Source organism: Neodiprion pinetum, chromosome 6 (genome assembly GCF_021155775.2).
Source record: "Neodiprion pinetum isolate iyNeoPine1 chromosome 6, iyNeoPine1.2, whole genome shotgun sequence".
Taxonomy (NCBI): domain Eukaryota; kingdom Metazoa; phylum Arthropoda; class Insecta; order Hymenoptera; family Diprionidae; genus Neodiprion; species Neodiprion pinetum.
Genome location: NC_060237.1, coordinates 25,155,747 through 25,177,883, shown reverse-complemented (window position 1 = coordinate 25,177,883; position 22,137 = coordinate 25,155,747).

Genomic DNA, 22,137 nt, shown 5'->3' with positions numbered 1-22,137 from the left:
CATTTTATCCAAAAGGTGACATGAGTACAAATTTATCAGTGAAACTTGAGCAATTAAAGAAATCAGATATATTTGCTTGGTACATTTTTTTTATGATGTTTTCGTATCATGTACGGAGATAGGTTGCATATGTGACTTTTCTCAGTAACTTGAATGACTTTTGATACAATGAAGGATCAAATCTTCGAAATATACATTCTCAGATGCAACCTTGAATATTATGGGAAATTTACTTTGCACTAGTCTTTCACCACCTCAACAATGCTAACCAAACAACCAGATCATCGAAACTTCTCGCGGAATTGAGTCAATCTCAGGACTCAATGAATACATTTTGGCAATATTCAGAATCGGTCCACTTCAGCTGAAAAAATCCGGAGGCCTTAATTTTTTATGGAGTAGTGTTGACTCTCAAAATTCATATATATATGGTCCTTTCTGGACTAATCGGAAACCAGAAAACGAGAATAAATCTCAAACAGACCGAGGTGCCAGCAGCAAAAACTTGACGAATAAATCTTCGTTTTTTGACTCGGACATGTGGTCCGTTGATCGCAGCGTATTGGGACTGCGCCCAATCAATTTCTCTCGCAAAATTACGTCGGAATACTGCATCAAAGAATTTATTCCAGCACTTTTCAAAATCGCGAAAATTTTCGCCAAAAATACAAAGGGGTAAACCTTCCTTTTTTTTTGACCAAAAAATTTTTCGTCTCAGAATTGATTCGTATGACTCTTTCCCGACCAATTGGACCCCAAGGAACTCAGAAAACGCAGCGAAATGAGCGTGGGATCAACAGAAGAGACATTGAGAAGAGAAATACACCTGATGAAAAATGTCCAAAATTCAGGTTTCCGTTTTTTGGCTGTAACTTTCGATGCGCTGATCGCAGCGTATTGGGACTGCGCCCAATCGATTTCTCTCGCAAAATTACGTCGGAATGGTGCCTGAAAGAATTGATTCCAGCACTTTTCAAAATCGCGAAAATTTTCGCCAAAAATACAAAGGGGTTAAACCTTCCTTTTTTTTTGATCAAAAAATTTTTCGTCTCAGAATTGATTCGGATGACGCTTTCCCGACCAATTGGACCCCAAGGAACTCAGAAAACGCAGCGAAAAAAGCGTGGGATCATCAGGAGAGAAATTGGGTAGAAAAATACACCTGCTGAAAAACGTCGAAAATTCAGGTTTTCGTTTTTTGGCTGTAACTTTCGATGCGCTGATCGCAGCGTATTGGGACTGCGCCCAATCGATTTCTCTCGTAAAATTACGTCGGAATAGTGCCCGAAAGAATTGATTCCAGCACTTTTCAAAATCGCGAAAATTTTCGCCAAAAATACAAAGGGGTTAACCTTCCTTTTTTTTTGACCAAAAAATTTTTCGTCTCAGAATTGATTCGGATGACGCTTTCCCGACCAATTGGACCCTAAGGAACTCAGAAAACGCAGCGAAATGAGCGTGGGATCAACAGGAGAGAAATTGGGAAGAAAAATACACCTGCTGAAAAATGTCGAAAATTCAGGTTTTCGTTTTTTGGCTGTAACTTTCGATGCGCTGATCGCAGCGTATTGGGACTGCGCCCAATCGATTTCTCTCGTAAAATTACGTCGGAATAGTGCCCGAAAGAATTGATTCCAGCACTTTTCAAAATCGCGAAAATTTTCGCCAAAAATACAAAGGGGTTAACCTTCCTTTTTTTTTGACCAAAAAATTTTTCGTCTCAGATTTGATTCGGATGACGCTTTCCCGACCAATTGGACCCCAAGGAACTCAGAAAACGCAGCGAAATGAGCGTGGGATCGACAGGAGAGAAATTGGGTAGAAAAATACACCTGCTGAAAAATGTCGAAAATTCAGGTTTTCGTTTTTTGGCTGTAACTTTCGATGCGCTGATCGCAGCGTATTGGGACTGCGCCCAATCGATTTCTCTCGTAAAATTACGTCGGAATAGTGCCCGAAAGAATTGATTCCAGCGCTTTTCAAAATCGCGAAAATTTTCGCCAAAAATACAAAGGGGTTAACCTTCCTTTTTTTTTGACCAAAAAATTTTTCGTCTCAGAATTGATTCGGATGACGCTTTCCCGACCAATTGGACCCCAAGGAACTCAGAAAACGCAGCGAAATGAGCGTGGGATCAACAGGAGAGAAATTGGGTAGAAAAATACACCTGCTGAAAAATGTCGAAAATTCAGGTTTTCGTTTTTTGGCTGTAACTTTCGATGCGCTGATCGCAGCGTATTGGGACTGCGCCCAATCGATTTCTCTCGTAAAATTACGTCGGAATAGTGCCCGAAAGAATTGATTCCAGCACTTTTCAAAATCGCGAAAATTTTCGCCAAAAATACAAAGGGGTTAACCTTCCTTTTTTTTTGACCAAAAAATTTTTCGTCTCAGAATTGATTCGGATGACGCTTTCCCGACCAATTGAACCCCAAGGAACTCAGAAAACGCAGCGAAATGAGCGTGGGATCAACAGGAGAGAAATTGGGTAGAAAAATACACCTGCTGAAAAATGTCGAAAATTCAGGTTTCCGTTTTTTGGCTGTAACTTTCGATGCGCTGATCGCAGCGTATTGGGACTGCGCCCAATCGATTTCTCTCGTAAAATTACGTCGGAATAGTGCCCGAAAGAATTGATTCCAGCACTTTTCAAAATCGCGGAAATTTTGGCCAAAAATACAAAGGGGTTAACCTTCCTTTTTTTTTGACCAAACAATTTTTCGTCTCAGAATTGATTCGTATGACGCTTTCCCGACCAATTGGACCCCAAGGAACTCAGAAAACGCAGCGAAATGAGCGTGGGATCAACAGGAGAGAAATTGGGTAGAAAAATACACCTGCTGAAAAATGTCGAAAATTCAGGTTTTCGTTTTTTGGCTGTAACTTTCGATGCGCTGATCGCAGCGTATTGGGACTGCGCCCAATCGATTTCTCTCGTAAAATTACGTCGGAATAGTGCCCGAAAGAATTGATTCCAGCACTTTTCAAAATCGCGAAAATTTTCGCCAAAAATACAAAGGGGTTAACCTTCCTTTTTTTTTGACCAAAAAATTTTTCGTCTCAGAATTGATTCGGATGACGCTTTCCCGACTAATTGGACCCCAAGGAACTCAGAAAACGCAGCGAAATGAGCGTGGGATCAACAGAAGAGACATTGAGAAGAGAAATACACCTGATGAAAAATGTCGAAAATTCAGGTTTCCGTTTTTTGGCTGTAACTTTCGATGCGCTGATCGCAGCGTATTGGGACTGCGCCCAATCGATTTCTCTCGTAAAATTACGTCGGAATAGTGCCCGAAAGAATTGATTCCAGCACTTTTCAAAATCGCGGAAATTTTGGCCAAAAATACAAAGGGGTTAACCTTCCTTTTTTTTTGACCAAACAATTTTTCGTCTCAGAATTGATTCGTATGACGCTTTCCCGACCAATTGGACCCCAAGGAACTCAGAAAACGCAGCGAAATGAGCGTGGGATCAACAGAAGAGACATTGAGAAGAGAAATACACCTGATGAAAAATGTCCAAAATTCAGGTTTCCGTTTTTTGGCTGTAACTTTCGATGCGCTGATCGCAGCGTATTGGGACTGCGCCCAATCGATTTCTCTCGTGAAATTACGTCGGAATAGTGCCTGAAAGAATTGATTCCAGCACTTTTCAAAATCGCGGAAATTTTCGCCAAAAATACAAAGGGGTTAACCTTCCTTTTTTTTTGACCAAAAAATTTTTCGTCTTAGAATTGATTCGTATGACGCTTTCCCGACCAATTGGACCCCAAGGAACTCAGAAAACGCAGCGAAATGAGCGTGGGATCAACAGGAGAGAAATTGGGAAGAAAAATACACCTGATGAAAAATGTCGAAAATTCAGGTTTTCGTTTTCTGGCTGTAACTTTCGATGCGTTGATCGCAGCGTATTGGGACTGCGCCCAATCGATTTCTCTCGTAAAATTACGTCGGAATGGTGCCTGAAAGAACTGATTCCAGCTTTTTTCAAAATCGCGGAAATTTTCGCCAAAAATACAAAGGGGTTAACCTTCCTTTTTTTTTGACCAAAAAATTTTTCGTCTTAGAATTGATTCGTATGACGCTTTTCCGACCAATTGGACCCCAAGGAACTCAGAAAACGCAGCGAAAAAAGCGTGGGATCATCAGGAGAGAAATTGGGTAGGAAAATACACCTGCTGAAAAACGTCGAAAATTCAGGTTTTCGTTTTTTGGCTGTAACTTTCGATGCGCTGATCGCAGCGTATTGGGACTGCGCCCAATCGATTTCTCTCGTAAAATTACGTCGGAATAGTGCCCGAAAGAATTGATTCCAGCACTTTTCAAAATCGCGAAAATTTTCGCCAAAAATACAAAGGGGTTAACCTTCCTTTTTTTTTGACCAAAAAATTTTTCGTCTCAGAATTGATTCGTATGACGCTTTTCCGACCAATTGGACCCCAAGGAACTCAGAAAACGCAGCGAAAAAAGCGTGGGATCATCAGGAGAGAAATTGGGTAGAAAAATACACCTGCTGAAAAACGTCGAAAATTCAGGTTTTCGTTTTTTGGCTGTAACTTTCGATGCGCTGATCGCAGCGTATTGGGACTGCGCCCAATCGATTTCTCTCGTAAAATTACGTCGGAATAGTGCCCGAAAGAATTGATTCCAGCACTTTTCAAAATCGCGAAAATTTTCGCCAAAAATACAAAGGGGTTAACCTTCCTTTTTTTTTGACCAAAAAATTTTTCGTCTCAGAATTGATTCGGATGACGCTTTCCCGACCAATTGGACCCCAAGGAACTCAGAAAACGCAGCGAAATGAGCGTGGGATCAACAGGAGAGAAATTGGGAAGAAAAATACACCTGCTAAAAAATGTCGAAAATTCAGGTTTTCGTTTTCTGGCTGTAACTTTCGATGCGTTGATCGCAGCGTATTGGGACTGCGCCCAATCGATTTCTCTCGTAAAATTACGTCGGAATGGTGCCTGAAAGAACTGATTCCAGCTTTTTTCAAAATCGCGGAAATTTTCGCCAAAAATACAAAGGGGTTAACCTTCCTTTTTTTTTGACCAAAAAATTTTTCGTCTCAGAATTGATTCGTATGACGCTTTTCCGACCAATTGGACCCCAAGGAACTCAGAAAACGCAGCGAAAAAAGCGTGGGATCATCAGGAGAGAAATTGGGTAGAAAAATACACCTGCTGAAAAACGTCGAAAATTCAGGTTTTCGTTTTTTGGCTGTAACTTTCGATGCGCTGATCGCAGCGTATTGGGACTGCGCCCAATCGATTTCTCTCGTAAAATTACGTCGGAATAGTGCCCGAAAGAATTGATTCCAGCACTTTTCAAAATCGCGAAAATTTTCGCCAAAAATACAAAGGGGTTAACCTTCCTTTTTTTTTGACCAAAAAATTTTTCGTCTCAGAATTGATTCGGATGACGCTTTCCCGACCAATTGGACCCCAAGGAACTCAGAAAACGCAGCGAAATGAGCGTGGGATCAACAGGAGAGAAATCGGGAAGAAAAATACACCTGCTGAAAAATGTCGAAAATTCAGGTTTTCGTTTTTTGGCTGTAACTTTCGATGCGCTGATCGCAGCGTATTGGGACTGCGCCCAATCGATTTCTCTCGTAAAATTACGTCGGAATAGTGCCCGAAAAAATTGATTCCAGCACTTTTCAAAATCGCGGAAATTTTCGCCAAAAATACAAAGGGGTTAACCTTCCTTTTTTTTTGACCAAAAAATTTTTCTTCTCAGAATTGATTCGTATGACTCTTTCCCGACCAATTAGACCCCAAGGAACTCAGAAAACGCAGCGACAAAAGCGTGGGATCAACAGGAGAGAAATTGGGTAGAAAAATACACCTGCTGAAAAATGTCGAAAATTCAGGTTTTCGTTTTTTGGCTGTAACTTTCGATGCGCTGATCGCAGCGTATTGGGACTGCGCCCAATCGATTTCTCTCGTAAAATTACGTCGGAATAGTGCCCGAAAGAATTGATTCCAGCACTTTTCAAAATCGCGAAAATTTTCGCCAGAAATACAAAGGGGTTAACCTTCCTTTTTTTTTGACCAAAAAATTTTTCGTCTCAGAATTGATTCGTATGACGCTTTTCCGACCAATTGGACCCCAAGGAACTCAGAAAACGCAGCGAAAAAAGCGTGGGATCATCAGGAGAGAAATTGGGTAGAAAAATACACCTGCTGAAAAACGTCGAAAATTCAGGTTTTCGTTTTTTGGCTGTAACTTTCGATGCGCTGATCGCAGCGTATTGGGACTGCGCCCAATCGATTTCTCTCGTAAAATTACGTCGGAATAGTGCCCGAAAGAATTGATTCCAGCACTTTTAAAAATCGCGAAAATTTTCGCCAAAAATACAAAGGGGTTAACCTTCCTTTTTTTTTGACCAAAAAATTTTTCGTCTCAGAATTGATTCGGATGACGCTTTCCCGACCAATTGGACCCCAAGGAACTCAGAAAACGCAGCGAAATGAGCGTGGGATCAACAGGAGAGAAATTGGGAAGAAAAATACACCTGCTGAAAAATGTCGAAAATTCAGGTTTTCGTTTTTTGGCTGTAACTTTCGATGCGCTGATCGCAGCGTATTGGGACTGCGCCCAATCGATTTCTCTCGTAAAATTACGTCGGAATAGTGCCCGAAAGAATTGATTCCAGCACTTTTCAAAATCGCGAAAATTTTCGCCAAAAATACAAAGGGGTTAACCTTCCTTTTTTTTTGACCAAAAAATTTTTCGTCTCAGAATTGATTCGGATGACGCTTTCCCGACCAATTGGACCCTAAGGAACTCAGAAAACGCAGCGAAATGAGCGTGGGATCAACAGGAGAGAAATTGGGAAGAAAAATACACCTGCTGAAAAATGTCGAAAATTCAGGTTTTCGTTTTTTGGCTGTAACTTTCGATGCGCTGATCGCAGCGTATTGGGACTGCGCCCAATCGATTTCTCTCGTAAAATTACGTCGGAATAGTGCCCGAAAGAATTGATTCCAGCACTTTTAAAAATCGCGAAAATTTTCGCCAAAAATACAAAGGGGTTAACCTTCCTTTTTTTTTGACCAAAAAATTTTTCGTCTCAGAATTGATTCGGATGACGCTTTCCCGACCAATTGGACCCCAAGGAACTCAGAAAACGCAGCGAAATGAGCGTGGGATCAACAGGAGAGAAATTGGGAAGAAAAATACACCTGCTGAAAAATGTCGAAAATTCAGGTTTTCGTTTTTTGGCTGTAACTTTCGATGCGCTGATCGCAGCGTATTGGGACTGCGCCCAATCGATTTCTCTCGTAAAATTACGTCGGAATAGTGCCCGAAAGAATTGATTCCAGCACTTTTCAAAATCGCGAAAATTTTCGCCAAAAATACAAAGGGGTTAACCTTCCTTTTTTTTTGACCAAAAAATTTTTCGTCTCAGAATTGATTCGGATGACGCTTTCCCGACCAATTGGACCCTAAGGAACTCAGAAAACGCAGCGAAATGAGCGTGGGATCAACAGGAGAGAAATTGGGAAGAAAAATACACCTGCTGAAAAATGTCGAAAATTCAGGTTTTCGTTTTTTGGCTGTAACTTTCGATGCGCTGATCGCAGCGTATTGGGACTGCGCCCAATCGATTTCTCTCGTAAAATTACGTCGGAATAGTGCCCGAAAGAATTGATTCCAGCACTTTTCAAAATCGCGAAAATTTTCGCCAAAAATACAAAGGGGTTAACCTTCCTTTTTTTTTGACCAAAAAATTTTTCGTCTCAGATTTGATTCGGATGACGCTTTCCCGACCAATTGGACCCCAAGGAACTCAGAAAACGCAGCGAAATGAGCGTGGGATCGACAGGAGAGAAATTGGGTAGAAAAATACACCTGCTGAAAAATGTCGAAAATTCGGGTTTTCGTTTTTTGGCTGTAACTTTCGATGCGCTGATCGCAGCGTATTGGGACTGCGCCCAATCGATTTCTCTCGTAAAATTACGTCGGAATAGTGCCCGAAAGAATTGATTCCAGCGCTTTTCAAAATCGCGAAAATTTTCGCCAAAAATACAAAGGGGTTAACCTTCCTTTTTTTTTGACCAAAAAATTTTTCGTCTCAGAATTGATTCGGATGACGCTTTCCCGACCAATTGGACCCCAAGGAACTCAGAAAACGCAGCGAAATGAGCGTGGGATCAACAGGAGAGAAATTGGGTAGAAAAATACACCTGCTGAAAAATGTCGAAAATTCAGGTTTTCGTTTTTTGGCTGTAACTTTCGATGCGCTGATCGCAGCGTATTGGGACTGCGCCCAATCGATTTCTCTCGTAAAATTACGTCGGAATAGTGCCCGAAAGAATTGATTCCAGCACTTTTCAAAATCGCGAAAATTTTCGCCAAAAATACAAAGGGGTTAACCTTCCTTTTTTTTTGACCAAAAAATTTTTCGTCTCAGAATTGATTCGGATGACGCTTTCCCGACCAATTGGACCCCAAGGAACTCAGAAAACGCAGCGAAATGAGCGTGGGATCAACAGGAGAGAAATTGGGTAGAAAAATACACCTGCTGAAAAATGTCGAAAATTCAGGTTTCCGTTTTTTGGCTGTAACTTTCGATGCGCTGATCGCAGCGTATTGGGACTGCGCCCAATCGATTTCTCTCGTAAAATTACGTCGGAATAGTGCCCGAAAGAATTGATTCCAGCACTTTTCAAAATCGCGGAAATTTTGGCCAAAAATACAAAGGGGTTAACCTTCCTTTTTTTTTGACCAAACAATTTTTCGTCTCAGAATTGATTCGTATGACGCTTTCCCGACCAATTGGACCCCAAGGAACTCAGAAAACGCAGCGAAATGAGCGTGGGATCAACAGGAGAGAAATTGGGTAAAAAAATACACCTGCTGAAAAATGTCGAAAATTCAGGTTTTCGTTTTTTGGCTGTAACTTTCGATGCGCTGATCGCAGCGTATTGGGACTGCGCCCAATCGATTTCTCTCGTAAAATTACGTCGGAATAGTGCCCGAAAGAATTGATTCCAGCACTTTTCAAAATCGCGAAAATTTTCGCCAAAAATACAAAGGGGTTAACCTTCCTTTTTTTTTGACCAAAAAATTTTTCGTCTCAGAATTGATTCGGATGACGCTTTCCCGACCAATTGGACCCCAAGGAACTCAGAAAACGCAGCGAAATGAGCGTGGGATCAACAGAAGAGACATTGAGAAGAGAAATACACCTGATGAAAAATGTCGAAAATTCAGGTTTCCGTTTTTTGGCTGTAACTTTCGATGCGCTGATCGCAGCGTATTGGGACTGCGCCCAATCGATTTCTCTCGTAAAATTACGTCGGAATGGTGCCTGAAAGAACTGATTCCAGCTTTTTTCAAAATCGCGGAAATTTTCGCCAAAAATACAAAGGGGTTAACCTTCCTTTTTTTTTGACCAAAAAATTTTTCGTCTCAGAATTGATTCGTATGACGCTTTTCCGACCAATTGGACCCCAAGGAACTCAGAAAACGCAGCGAAAAAAGCGTGGGATCATCAGGAGAGAAATTGGGTAGAAAAATACACCTGCTGAAAAACGTCGAAAATTCAGGTTTTCGTTTTTTGGCTGTAACTTTCGATGCGCTGATCGCAGCGTATTGGGACTGCGCCCAATCGATTTCTCTCGTAAAATTACGTCGGAATAGTGCCCGAAAGAATTGATTCCAGCACTTTTCAAAATCGCGAAAATTTTCGCCAAAAATACAAAGGGGTTAACCTTCCTTTTTTTTTGACCAAAAAATTTTTCGTCTCAGAATTGATTCGGATGACGCTTTCCCGACCAATTGGACCCCAAGGAACTCAGAAAACGCAGCGAAATGAGCGTGGGATCAACAGGAGAGAAATCGGGAAGAAAAATACACCTGCTGAAAAATGTCGAAAATTCAGGTTTTCGTTTTTTGGCTGTAACTTTCGATGCGCTGATCGCAGCGTATTGGGACTGCGCCCAATCGATTTCTCTCGTAAAATTACGTCGGAATAGTGCCTGAAAGAATTGATTCCAGCACTTTTCAAAATCGCGGAAATTTTCGCCAAAAATACAAAGGGGTTAACCTTCCTTTTTTTTTGACCAAAAAATTTTTCTTCTCAGAATTGATTCGTATGACTCTTTCCCGACCAATTAGACCCCAAGGAACTCAGAAAACGCAGCGACAAAAGCGTGGGATCATCAGGAGAGAAATTGGGTAGAAAAATACACCTGCTGAAAAACGTCGAAAATTCAGGTTTTCGTTTTTTGGCTGTAACTTTCGATGCGCTGATCGCAGCGTATTGGGACTGCGCCCAATCGATTTCTCTCGTAAAATTACGTCGGAATAGTGCCCGAAAGAATTGATTCCAGCACTTTTCAAAATCGCGGAAATTTTCGCCAAAAATACAAAGGGGTTAACCTTCCTTTTTTTTTGACCAAAAAATTTTTCGTCTTAGAATTGATTCGTATGACGCTTTCCCGACCAATTGGACCCCAAGGAACTCAGAAAACGCAGCGAAATGAGCGTGGGATCAACAGGAGAGAAATTGGGAAGAAAAATACACCTGCTGAAAAATGTCGAAAATTCAGGTTTTCGTTTTCTGGCTGTAACTTTCGATGCGTTGATCGCAGCGTATTGGGACTGCGCCCAATCGATTTCTCTCGTAAAATTACGTCGGAATGGTGCCTGAAAGAACTGATTCCAGCTTTTTTCAAAATCGCGGAAATTTTCGCCAAAAATACAAAGGGGTTAACCTTCTTTTTTTTTTGACCAAAAAATTTTTCGTCTTAGAATTGATTCGTATGACGCTTTTCCGACCAATTGGACCCCAAGGAACTCAGAAAACGCAGCGAAAAAAGCGTGGGATCATCAGGAGAGAAATTGGGTAGAAAAATACACCTGCTGAAAAACGTCGAAAATTCAGGTTTTCGTTTTTTGGCTGTAACTTTCGATGCGCTGATCGCAGCGTATTGGGACTGCGCCCAATCGATTTCTCTCGTAAAATTACGTCGGAATAGTGCCCGAAAGAATTGATTCCAGCACTTTTAAAAATCGCGAAAATTTTCGCCAAAAATACAAAGGGGTTAACCTTCCTTTTTTTTTGACCAAAAAATTTTTCGTCTCAGAATTGATTCGGATGACGCTTTCCCGACCAATTGGACCCCAAGGAACTCAGAAAACGCAGCGAAATGAGCGTGGGATCAACAGGAGAGAAATTGGGAAGAAAAATACACCTGCTGAAAAATGTCGAAAATTCAGGTTTTCGTTTTTTGGCTGTAACTTTCGATGCGCTGATCGCAGCGTATTGGGACTGCGCCCAATCGATTTCTCTCGTAAAATTACGTCGGAATAGTGCCCGAAAGAATTGATTCCAGCACTTTTCAAAATCGCGAAAATTTTCGCCAAAAATACAAAGGGGTTAACCTTCCTTTTTTTTTGACCAAAAAATTTTTCGTCTCAGAATTGATTCGGATGACGCTTTCCCGACCAATTGGACCCCAAGGAACTCAGAAAACGCAGCGAAATGAGCGTGGGATCAACAGGAGAGAAATTGGGTAGAAAAATACACCTGCTGAAAAATGTCGAAAATTCAGGTTTCCGTTTTTTGGCTGTAACTTTCGATGCGCTGATCGCAGCGTATTGGGACTGCGCCCAATCGATTTCTCTCGTAAAATTACGTCGGAATAGTGCCCGAAAGAATTGATTCCAGCACTTTTCAAAATCGCGGAAATTTTGGCCAAAAATACAAAGGGGTTAACCTTCCTTTTTTTTTGACCAAACAATTTTTCGTCTCAGAATTGATTCGTATGACGCTTTCCCGACCAATTGGACCCCAAGGAACTCAGAAAACGCAGCGAAATAAGCGTGGGATCAACAGGAGAGAAATTGGGTAAAAAAATACACCTGCTGAAAAATGTCGAAAATTCAGGTTTTCGTTTTTTGGCTGTAACTTTCGATGCGCTGATCGCAGCGTATTGGGACTGCGCCCAATCGATTTCTCTCGTAAAATTACGTCGGAATAGTGCCCGAAAGAATTGATTCCAGCACTTTTCAAAATCGCGAAAATTTTCGCCAAAAATACAAAGGGGTTAACCTTCCTTTTTTTTTGACCAAAAAATTTTTCGTCTCAGAATTGATTCGGATGACGCTTTCCCGACCAATTGGACCCCAAGGAACTCAGAAAACGCAGCGAAATGAGCGTGGGATCAACAGAAGAGACATTGAGAAGAGAAATACACCTGATGAAAAATGTCGAAAATTCAGGTTTCCGTTTTTTGGCTGTAACTTTCGATGCGCTGATCGCAGCGTATTGGGACTGCGCCCAATCGATTTCTCTCGTAAAATTACGTCGGAATAGTGCCCGAAAGAATTGATTCCAGCACTTTTCAAAATCGCGGAAATTTTGGCCAAAAATACAAAGGGGTTAACCTTCCTTTTTTTTTGACCAAACAATTTTTCGTCTCAGAATTGATTCGTATGACGCTTTCCCGACCAATTGGACCCCAAGGAACTCAGAAAACGCAGCGAAATGAGCGTGGGATCAACAGAAGAGACATTGAGAAGAGAAATACACCTGATGAAAAATGTCCAAAATTCAGGTTTCCGTTTTTTGGCTGTAACTTTCGATGCGCTGATCGCAGCGTATTGGGACTGCGCCCAATCGATTTCTCTCGTGAAATTACGTCGGAATAGTGCCTGAAAGAATTGATTCCAGCACTTTTCAAAATCGCGGAAATTTTCGCCAAAAATACAAAGGGGTTAACCTTCCTTTTTTTTTGACCAAAAAATTTTTCGTCTTAGAATTGATTCGTATGACGCTTTCCCGACCAATTGGACCCCAAGGAACTCAGAAAACGCAGCGAAATGAGCGTGGGATCAACAGGAGAGAAATTGGGAAGAAAAATACACCTGCTGAAAAATGTCGAAAATTCAGGTTTTCGTTTTCTGGCTGTAACTTTCGATGCGTTGATCGCAGCGTATTGGGACTGCGCCCAATCGATTTCTCTCGTAAAATTACGTCGGAATAGTGCCCGAAAGAATTGATTCCAGCACTTTTCAAAATCGCGAAAATTTTCGCCAAAAATACAAAGGGGTTAACCTTCCTTTTTTTTTGACCAAAAAATTTTTCGTCTCAGAATTGATTCGTGTGACGCTTTTCCGACCAATTGGACCCCAAGGAACTCAGAAAACGCAGCGAAAAAAGCGTGGGATCATCAGGAGAGAAATTGGGTAGAAAAATACACCTGCTGAAAAACGTCGAAAATTCAGGTTTTCGTTTTTTGGCTGTAACTTTCGATGCGCTGATCGCAGCGTATTGGGACTGCGCCCAATCGATTTCTCTCGTAAAATTACGTCGGAATAGTGCCCGAAAGAATTGATTCCAGCACTTTTCAAAATCGCGAAAATTTTCGCCAAAAATACAAAGGGGTTAACCTTCCTTTTTTTTTGACCAAAAAATTTTTCGTCTCAGAATTGATTCGGATGACGCTTTCCCGACCAATTGGACCCCAAGGAACTCAGAAAACGCAGCGAAATGAGCGTGGGATCAACAGGAGAGAAATTGGGAAGAAAAATACACCTGCTGAAAAATGTCGAAAATTCAGGTTTTCGTTTTCTGGCTGTAACTTTCGATGCGTTGATCGCAGCGTATTGGGACTGCGCCCAATCGATTTCTCTCGTAAAATTACGTCGGAATGGTGCCTGAAAGAACTGATTCCAGCTTTTTTCAAAATCGCGGAAATTTTCGCCAAAAATACAAAGGGGTTAACCTTCCTTTTTTTTTGACCAAAAAATTTTTCGTCTCAGAATTGATTCGTATGACGCTTTTCCGACCAATTGGACCCCAAGGAACTCAGAAAACGCAGCGAAAAAAGCGTGGGATCATCAGGAGAGAAATTGGGTAGAAAAATACACCTGCTGAAAAACGTCGAAAATTCAGGTTTTCGTTTTTTGGCTGTAACTTTCGATGCGCTGATCGCAGCGTATTGGGACTGCGCCCAATCGATTTCTCTCGTAAAATTACGTCGGAATAGTGCCCGAAAGAATTGATTCCAGCACTTTTCAAAATCGCGAAAATTTTCGCCAAAAATACAAAGGGGTTAACCTTCCTTTTTTTTTGACCAAAAAATTTTTCGTCTCAGAATTGATTCGGATGACGCTTTCCCGACCAATTGGACCCCAAGGAACTCAGAAAACGCAGCGAAATGAGCGTGGGATCAACAGGAGAGAAATCGGGAAGAAAAATACACCTGCTGAAAAATGTCGAAAATTCAGGTTTTCGTTTTTTGGCTGTAACTTTCGATGCGCTGATCGCAGCGTATTGGGACTGCGCCCAATCGATTTCTCTCGTAAAATTACGTCGGAATAGTGCCTGAAAGAATTGATTCCAGCACTTTTCAAAATCGCGGAAATTTTCGCCAAAAATACAAAGGGGTTAACCTTCCTTTTTTTTTGACCAAAAAATTTTTCTTCTCAGAATTGATTCGTATGACTCTTTCCCGACCAATTAGACCCCAAGGAACTCAGAAAACGCAGCGACAAAAGCGTGGGATCAACAGGAGAGAAATTGGGTAGAAAAATACACCTGCTGAAAAATGTCGAAAATTCAGGTTTTCGTTTTTTGGCTGTAACTTTCGATGCGCTGATCGCAGCGTATTGGGACTGCGCCAAATCGATTTCTCTCGCAAAATTACGTCGGAATGGTGCCTGAAAGAATTGATTCCAGCACTTCTCAAAATCGCGAAAATTTTCGCCAAAAATACAAAGGGGTTGAACCTTCCTTTTTTTTTGACCAAAAAATTTTTCGTCTCAGAATTGATTCGGATGACGCTTTCCCGACCAATTGGACCCCAAGGAACTCAGAAAACGCAGCGAAAAAAGCGTGGGATCATCAGGAGAGAAATTGGGTAGAAAAATACACCTGCTGAAAAACGTCGAAAATTCAGGTTTTCGTTTTTTGGCTGTAACTTTCGATGCGCTGATCGCAGCGTATTGGGACTGCGCCCAATCGATTTCTCTCGTAAAATTACGTCGGAATAGTGCCCGAAAGAATTGATTCCAGCACTTTTCAAAATCGCGAAAATTTTCGCCAAAAATACAAAGGGGTTAACCTTCCTTTTTTTTTGACCAAAAAATTTTTCGTCTCAGAATTGATTCGGATGACGCTTTCCCGACCAATTGGACCCCAAGGAACTCAGAAAACGCAGCGAAATGAGCGTGGGATCAACAGGAGAGAAATCGGGAAGAAAAATACACCTGCTGAAAAATGTCGAAAATTCAGGTTTTCGTTTTTTGGCTGTAACTTTCGATGCGCTGATCGCAGCGTATTGGGACTGCGCCCAATCGATTTCTCTCGTAAAATTACGTCGGAATAGTGCCTGAAAGAATTGATTCCAGCACTTTTCAAAATCGCGGAAATTTTCGCCAAAAATACAAAGGGGTTAACCTTCCTTTTTTTTTGACCAAAAAATTTTTCTTCTCAGAATTGATTCGTATGACTCTTTCCCGACCAATTAGACCCCAAGGAACTCAGAAAACGCAGCGACAAAAGCGTGGGATCAACAGGAGAGAAATTGGGTAGAAAAATACACCTGCTGAAAAATGTCGAAAATTCAGGTTTTCGTTTTTTGGCTGTAACTTTCGATGCGCTGATCGCAGCGTATTGGGACTGCGCCAAATCGATTTCTCTCGCAAAATTACGTCGGAATGGTGCCTGAAAGAATTGATTCCAGCACTTTTCAAAATCGCGAAAATTTTCGCCAAAAATACAAAGGGGTTAACCTTCCTTTTTTTTTGACCAAAAAATTTTTCGTCTCAGAATTGATTCGTATGACTCTTTCCCGACCAATCGGACCCCAAGGAACTCAGAAAACGCAGCGAAATGAGCGTGGGATCAACAGAAGAGACATTGAGAAGAGAAATACACCTGATGAAAAATGTCCAAAATTCAGGTTTCCGTTTTTTGGCTGTAACTTTCGATGCGTTGATCGCAGCGTATTGGGACTGCGCCCAATCGATTTCTCTCGTAAAATTACGTCGGAATAGTGCCTGAAAGAATTGATTCCAGCACTTTTCAAAATCGCGGAAATTTTCGCCAAAAATACAAAGGGGTTAACCTTCCTTTTTTTTTGACCAAAAAATTTTTCGTCTTAGAATTGATTCGTATGACGCTTTCCCGACCAATTGGACCCCAAGGAACTCAGAAAACGCAGCGAAATGAGCGTGGGATCAACAGGAGAGAAATTGGGAAGAAAAATACACCTGCTGAAAAATGTCGAAAATTCAGGTTTTCGTTTTCTGGCTGTAACTTTCGATGCGTTGATCGCAGCGTATTGGGACTGCGCCCAATCGATTTCTCTCGTAAAATTACGTCGGAATGGTGCCTGAAAGAACTGATTCCAGCTTTTTTCAAAATCGCGGAAATTTTCGCCAAAAATACAAAGGGGTTAACCTTCTTTTTTTTTTGACCAAAAAATTTTTCGTCTTAGAATTGATTCGTATGACGCTTTTCCGACCAATTGGACCCCAAGGAACTCAGAAAACGCAGCGAAAAAAGCGTGGGATCATCAGGAGAGAAATTGGGTAGAAAAATACACCTGCTGAAAAACGTCGAAAATTCAGGTTTTCGTTTTTTGGCTGTAACTTTCGATGCGCTGATCGCAGCGTATTGGGACTGCGCCCAATCGATTTCTCTCGTAAAATTACGTCGGAATAGTGCCCGAATGAATTGATTCCAGCACTTTTCAAAATCGCGAAAATTTTCGCCAAAAATACAAAGGGGTTAACCTTCCTTTTTTTTTGACCAAAAAATTTTTCGTCTCAGAATTGATTCGTATGACGCTTTTCCGACCAATTGGACCCCAAGGAACTCAGAAAACGCAGCGAAAAAAGCGTGGGATCATCAGGAGAGAAATTGGGTAGAAAAATACACCTGCTGAAAAACGTCGAAAATTCAGGTTTTCGTTTTTTGGCTGTAACTTTCGATGCGCTGATCGCAGCGTATTGGGACTGCGCCCAATCGATTTCTCTCGTAAAATTACGTCGGAATAGTGCCCGAAAGAATTGATTCCAGCGCTTTTAAAAATCGCGAAAATTTTCGCCAAAAATACAAAGGGGTTAACCTTCCTTTTTTTTTGACCAAAAAATTTTTCGTCTCAGAATTGATTCGGATGACGCTTTCCCGACCAATTGGACCCCAAGGAACTCAGAAAACGCAGCGAAAACAGCGTGGGATCATCAGGAGAGAAATTGGGTAGAAAAATACACCTGCTGAAAAACGTCGAAAATTCAGGTTTTCGTTTTTTGGCTGTAACTTTCGATGCGCTGATCGCAGCGTATTGGGACTGCGCCCAATCGATTTCTCTCGTAAAATTACGTCGGAATAGTGCCCGAAAGAATTGATTCCAGCACTTTTCAAAATCGCGAAAATTTTCGCCAAAAATACAAAGGGGTTAACCTTCCTTTTTTTTTGACCAAAAAATTTTTCGTCTCAGAATTGATTCGGATGACGCTTTCCCGACCAATTGGACCCTAAGGAACTCAGAAAACGCAGCGAAATGAGCGTGGGATCAACAGGAGAGAAATTGGGTAGAAAAATACACCTGCTGAAAAATGTCGAAAATTCAGGTTTCCGTTTTTTGGCTGTAACTTTCGATGCGCTGATCGCAGCGTATTGGGACTGCGCCCAATCGATTTCTCTCGTAAAATTACGTCGGAATAGTGCCCGAAAGAATTGATTCCAGCACTTTTCAAAATCGCGGAAATTTTGGCCAAAAATACAAAGGGGTTAACCTTCCTTTTTTTTTGACCAAACAATTTTTCGTCTCAGAATTGATTCGTATGACGCTTTCCCGACCAATTGGACCCCAAGGAACTCAGAAAACGCAGCGAAATAAGCGTGGGATCAACAGGAGAGAAATTGGGTAAAAAAATACACCTGCTGAAAAATGTCGAAAATTCAGGTTTTCGTTTTTTGGCTGTAACTTTCGATGCGCTGATCGCAGCGTATTGGGACTGCGCCCAATCGATTTCTCTCGTAAAATTACGTCGGAATAGTGCCCGAAAGAATTGATTCCAGCACTTTTCAAAATCGCGAAAATTTTCGCCAAAAATACAAAGGGGTTAACCTTCCTTTTTTTTTGACCAAAAAATTTTTCGTCTCAGAATTGATTCGGATGACGCTTTCCCGACCAATTGGACCCCAAGGAACTCAGAAAACGCAGCGAAATGAGCGTGGGATCAACAGAAGAGACATTGAGAAGAGAAATACACCTGATGAAAAATGTCGAAAATTCAGGTTTCCGTTTTTTGGCTGTAACTTTCGATGCGCTGATCGCAGCGTATTGGGACTGCGCCCAATCGATTTCTCTCGTAAAATTACGTCGGAATAGTGCCCGAAAGAATTGATTCCAGCACTTTTCAAAATCGCGGAAATTTTGGCCAAAAATACAAAGGGGTTAACCTTCCTTTTTTTTTGACCAAACAATTTTTCGTCTCAGAATTGATTCGTATGACGCTTTCCCGACCAATTGGACCCCAAGGAACTCAGAAAACGCAGCGAAATGAGCGTGGGATCAACAGAAGAGACATTGAGAAGAGAAATACACCTGATGAAAAATGTCCAAAATTCAGGTTTCCGTTTTTTGGCTGTAACTTTCGATGCGCTGATCGCAGCGTATTGGGACTGCGCCCAATCGATTTCTCTCGTGAAATTACGTCGGAATAGTGCCTGAAAGAATTGATTCCAGCACTTTTCAAAATCGCGGAAATTTTCGCCAAAAATACAAAGGGGTTAACCTTCCTTTTTTTTTGACCAAAAAATTTTTCGTCTTAGAATTGATTCGTATGACGCTTTCCCGACCAATTGGACCCCAAGGAACTCAGAAAACGCAGCGAAATGAGCGTGGGATCAACAGGAGAGAAATTGGGAAGAAAAATACACCTGCTGAAAAATGTCGAAAATTCAGGTTTTCGTTTTCTGGCTGTAACTTTCGATGCGTTGATCGCAGCGTATTGGGACTGCGCCCAATCGATTTCTCTCGTAAAATTACGTCGGAATAGTGCCCGAAAGAATTGATTCCAGCACTTTTCAAAATCGCGAAAATTTTCGCCAAAAATACAAAGGGGTTAACCTTCCTTTTTTTTTGACCAAAAAATTTTTCGTCTCAGAATTGATTCGTATGACGCTTTTCCGACCAATTGGACCCCAAGGAACTCAGAAAACGCAGCGAAAAAAGCGTGGGATCATCAGGAGAGAAATTGGGTAGAAAAATACACCTGCTGAAAAACGTCGAAAATTCAGGTTTTCGTTTTTTGGCTGTAACTTTCGATGCGCTGATCGCAGCGTATTGGGACTGCGCCCAATCGATTTCTCTCGTAAAATTACGTCGGAATAGTGCCCGAAAGAATTGATTCCAGCACTTTTCAAAATCGCGAAAATTTTCGCCAAAAATACAAAGGGGTTAACCTTCCTTTTTTTTTGACCAAAAAATTTTTCGTCTCAGAATTGATTCGGATGACGCTTTCCCGACCAATTGGACCCCAAGGAACTCAGAAAACGCAGCGAAATGAGCGTGGGATCAACAGGAGAGAAATTGGGAAGAAAAATACACCTGCTGAAAAATGTCGAAAATTCAGGTTTTCGTTTTCTGGCTGTAACTTTCGATGCGTTGATCGCAGCGTATTGGGACTGCGCCCAATCGATTTCTCTCGTAAAATTACGTCGGAATGGTGCCTGAAAGAACTGATTCCAGCTTTTTTCAAAATCGCGGAAATTTTCGCCAAAAATACAAAGGGGTTAACCTTCCTTTTTTTTTGACCAAAAAATTTTTCGTCTCAGAATTGATTCGTATGACGCTTTTCCGACCAATTGGACCCCAAGGAACTCAGAAAACGCAGCGAAAAAAGCGTGGGATCATCAGGAGAGAAATTGGGTAGAAAAATACACCTGCTGAAAAACGTCGAAAATTCAGGTTTTCGTTTTTTGGCTGTAACTTTCGATGCGCTGATCGCAGCGTATTGGGACTGCGCCCAATCGATTTCTCTCGTAAAATTACGTCGGAATAGTGCCCGAAAGAATTGATTCCAGCACTTTTCAAAATCGCGAAAATTTTCGCCAAAAATACAAAGGGGTTAACCTTCCTTTTTTTTTGACCAAAAAATTTTTCGTCTCAGAATTGATTCGGATGACGCTTTCCCGACCAATTGGACCCCAAGGAACTCAGAAAACGCAGCGAAATGAGCGTGGGATCAACAGGAGAGAAATCGGGAAGAAAAATACACCTGCTGAAAAATGTCGAAAATTCAGGTTTTCGTTTTTTGGCTGTAACTTTCGATGCGCTGATCGCAGCGTATTGGGACTGCGCCCAATCGATTTCTCTCGTAAAATTACGTCGGAATAGTGCCTGAAAGAATTGATTCCAGCACTTTTCAAAATCGCGGAAATTTTCGCCAAAAATACAAAGGGGTTAACCTTCCTTTTTTTTTGACCAAAAAATTTTTCTTCTCAGAATTGATTCGTATGACTCTTTCCCGACCAATTAGACCCCAAGGAACTCAGAAAACGCAGCGACAAAAGCGTGGGATCAACAGGAGAGAAATTGGGTAGAAAAATACACCTGCTGAAAAATGTCGAAAATTCAGGTTTTCGTTTTTTGGCTGTAACTTTCGATGCGCTGATCGCAGCGTATTGGGACTGCGCCAAATCGATTTCTCTCGCAAAATTACGTCGGAATGGTGCCTGAAAGAATTGATTCCAGCACTTCTCAAAATCGCGAAAATTTTCGCCAAAAATACAAAGGGGTTGAACCTTCCTTTTTTTTTGACCAAAAAATTTTTCGTCTCAGAATTGATTCGGATGACGCTTTCCCGACCAATTGGACCCCAAGGAACTCAGAAAACGCAGCGAAAAAAGCGTGGGATCATCAGGAGAGAAATTGGGTAGAAAAATACACCTGCTGAAAAACGTCGAAAATTCAGGTTTTCGTTTTTTGGCTGTAACTTTCGATGCGCTGATCGCAGCGTATTGGGACTGCGCCCAATCGATTTCTCTCGTAAAATTACGTCGGAATAGTGCCCGAAAGAATTGATTCCAGCACTTTTCAAAATCGCGAAAATTTTCGCCAAAAATACAAAGGGGTTAACCTTCCTTTTTTTTTGACCAAAAAATTTTTCGTCTCAGAATTGATTCGGATGACGCTTTCCCGACCAATTGGACCCCAAGGAACTCAGAAAACGCAGCGAAATGAGCGTGGGATCAACAGGAGAGAAATCGGGAAGAAAAATACACCTGCTGAAAAATGTCGAAAATTCAGGTTTTCGTTTTTTGGCTGTAACTTTCGATGCGCTGATCGCAGCGTATTGGGACTGCGCCCAATCGATTTCTCTCGTAAAATTACGTCGGAATAGTGCCTGAAAGAATTGATTCCAGCACTTTTCAAAATCGCGGAAATTTTCGCCAAAAATACAAAGGGGTTAACCTTCCTTTTTTTTTGACCAAAAAATTTTTCTTCTCAGAATTGATTCGTATGACTCTTTCCCGACCAATTAGACCCCAAGGAACTCAGAAAACGCAGCGACAAAAGCGTGGGATCAACAGGAGAGAAATTGGGTAGAAAAATACACCTGCTGAAAAATGTCGAAAATTCAGGTTTTCGTTTTTTGGCTGTAACTTTCGATGCGCTGATCGCAGCGTATTGGGACTGCGCCAAATCGATTTCTCTCGCAAAATTACGTCGGAATGGTGCCTGAAAGAATTGATTCCAGCACTTTTCAAAATCGCGAAAATTTTCGCCAAAAATACAAAGGGGTTAACCTTCCTTTTTTTTTGACCAAAAAATTTTTCGTCTCAGAATTGATTCGTATGACTCTTTCCCGACCAATCGGACCCCAAGGAACTCAGAAAACGCAGCGAAATGAGCGTGGGATCAACAGAAGAGACATTGAGAAGAGAAATACACCTGATGAAAAATGTCCAAAATTCAGGTTTCCGTTTTTTGGCTGTAACTTTCGATGCGTTGATCGCAGCGTATTGGGACTGCGCCCAATCGATTTCTCTCGTAAAATTACGTCGGAATAGTGCCTGAAAGAATTGATTCCAGCACTTTTCAAAATCGCGGAAATTTTCGCCAAAAATACAAAGGGGTTAACCTTCCTTTTTTTT